Source organism: Grammomys surdaster, unplaced genomic scaffold, assembly GCF_004785775.1.
Source record: "Grammomys surdaster isolate TR1022 unplaced genomic scaffold, NIH_TR_1.0 272, whole genome shotgun sequence".
Taxonomy (NCBI): Eukaryota; Metazoa; Chordata; class Mammalia; order Rodentia; family Muridae; genus Grammomys; species Grammomys surdaster.
In genome coordinates this window covers 702,625-705,479 of record NW_021604713.1, presented here as the reverse complement: position 1 = coordinate 705,479, position 2,855 = coordinate 702,625, and the positions used below count along the sequence as shown (strand labels likewise).

Genomic DNA, 2,855 nt, shown 5'->3' with positions numbered 1-2,855 from the left:
CTGAAGAAGAAGATATGCAGCTAAAAAGCATCCCTGGAGGCTTTGCTGAATCCGTGTTGTGTTGGTTTAGCATCGTCCTCTGCATCTTAGTAGATAAAAAGAGCTCCTGGTGAAACCAAAACCAGCCTCCATCTATTCTTGGCAGGTGTGGCTGATAGTAACAGCTTCCCTTCCAAAGAGCTGCCTTCCCCAGGTCCAGGAGAACCCAACAAACAAATTCATCCCCGCCTCCTTCCTCGTCTCTGTTGTTGTCCGATGAGAATCTGCTATTTTATTGTCTATTTTATGTAGCATCTTTCTGGTTAAGCTTCACTTAAAACAACAGTAGCTGGGCCAGGGCTGGTGATGCAGGATTTGAACTGACATCACAACGTGGCAGACAGGTTGTGACTCATGCGTTCAGGGAGCATGACACATGGGAAGAGGGCAAAGGAACGAATCTATGATCACAAACTGCAACTAATGCAGATCCATTCTCCTCCAATCCTTCCTTTTTTTTCATTTAAAATGAAATATGAACATATTTACTAGGATGCTCAATAATGAACGTTATCACTTTCTTCATGTGAGTGAGAATACACCTGACCCATGCTATGGGAGGAACAGAATAAGGGCTCCCAACATGGCTGTCAAGCGGCTCTACAAGAAATCCCCATTTACCAAGGAGAGGAGGTTTCCCACTAGCACTGTCTCAGCTGCAAGCTCCAGCCAAATAGCCATGATTTCCACAGAATCCCTTTGAGCTGTTACTGCCTCAGATAGGAGAGAATATAAGGTTACATACATCAAAACCACACAGGACATTAACAAATGATACCTGGAGATAGGCCTAACATCAAATTTCTTCAAATGATAAGGGGTGGGAGGGACTGCTACCCAAAGAAAGTTCCTCAGCGACAGTAACATTTATGGAGATCTTATATCAAAGACACAAGGGACCAGTGTTACTGTTATCCTACCCTGCCCAGTGGAATAAGTTTGCAGGTGAAAGTATACACTGTCTCTGGCTTAAGTTTCTCCTGGTTCTTCCTTTTGTTAAATGGTGACATTCTGTCTTTCACCTCTCTTGGCTATCATTTCATTTCATTTTTTTTTAAAGGAAGACCATTTTTTAAATGGTAGAAAGGAATGAGGAGATGGTGAAAAACAACCCTGTTAAGACAAAAATAAAGATACAAAAATCAGATGTAGTACAATATAATAGAAACTGGCTGAAAATAGTACACGCTAACAGACAATTTGATACACAAACAGGGTGGGAGTAGACAGGAAAGGGCAGGGGCCATAGCCTACACCAGGAACCTTTCAATAGACTGCTGAATGGACTGGATCTGCTGCTTCAGTTGAGAACCTTCTTTGATGGTAACAGAACAGGCGATGACCGGCCTGGAGACTCCACAGGCCCATCCTAAAGCCTGCTTGGAGCACACAAATACGTAGGGGACATTCTTGTCTTCACATAGCAGAGGGAGATGCAGGATGATCTCCAAGGGTTCGGTGTCTGCTGCCATCACAATGAACTGAAAGATGCCTCTGTTGAGGGTTTTGGTGGCTTCACTGGCTCCTTTCTGAAGCTGCTTGTAGTTACAGGACTGCTGAACAAGGTCCAGCAGCTTCTTGGTGAGGTGGGCATCTGAGAGGGGATAGGCCTTCGGATTCACATCAGCCTCCATCATGGCTGTCGTGAGTTGGCCTTGCCATGACTTGACAACAGCCCACCTCAGACAGACTGAAATGCCGCACAGAAAAAGGAGCGGAAATCACTTCAGGAGCCCCTCCAATCCTTCCTTTTCCCACTAATATGACACTGATTCCATTGCGTAGAAGGTTGAAGCCTCTTAGTCTCGGGAGGTTGACATCTTCCAGGTCTCTAAAGGATGAACTGTTACTGACTTAAAGCCAGATGTGCAACTCACTTCTAGCTAATGAAACTGTAAGAATTCTGCTAGAGAACTCCTTCCCTACAGTACAAGTATATAAAGAGAGGAAAGTTGCTGTGTCCTTTCTTGGATGTAGATATGATGCCTGGGCCATACCGGCCACATGGTTACCTTGGACGAGCATGGATAAGGGCAAGAGAGTTTCAGAGATGCTGGTCCTTGCTTCAGTGAGCCACTAAACTGATTTCAAAGCTATGTATCATCTCATCATCTGCAAGAAAAAGCTGTCTTGATTCACTTATCTCTGTTAGTAGGGTTTCCTGTTACTGGCAGCTCACATCAGTCCCATGTCTAGAAAGATGTGATGGTGGTCCATGAAGAGAGACTTGGAAGACAAAGATGCAAGAGTCCAAGAATTAGAGTTTTGAGTAAATGTTATCAAGGAGTCAAGAGCAAGTTCATCTGGCTCAGTAGATGAAGACTGGATACCCTGAGCTGATACCCAGAATCCACGATGGCAAGAACCACAGGCACATCTGGTCCACCACATGTGCACTGTGACATACACACCTACATAGATTCACATGCAGTCACACTCATCCACACTCACATACATCATTACCCACACATATATATACAGTTAACACACTCACACACATATCCTCACACACACATATACAGTTAACACACTCACACACATATCCTCACACACAGCTACACACATTCACATATACACACGTTCACTCCCACACACATCAAACCCACAGACACAAGAACAAATTTTTTAAAAATTTAAGGAGTTAAGTAAGATGAGACCGTAAGAATTTTGTGACATTTTTCAAGTAAGAGGTTAAATATGAATGCCATTTTTTTTATTTTCCTTTTTTTATTGGTCCATATTAATTGTACAAAACAATGAGTTTCATGGTGGCATTTCATACATGTGTATCACCTACTTTGCTCACATTTACTCTT

General features: G+C 43.2%; 1 pseudogene; it reads right to left on the bottom strand.

Annotated features, from left to right (window-relative positions):
* Nucleotides 1–1,289: 1,289 nt before the first annotated feature.
* Nucleotides 1,290–1,676, bottom strand: LOC114628818 (annotated as a pseudogene).
* Between the last annotated feature and the right edge of the window lie 1,179 nt (nucleotides 1,677–2,855).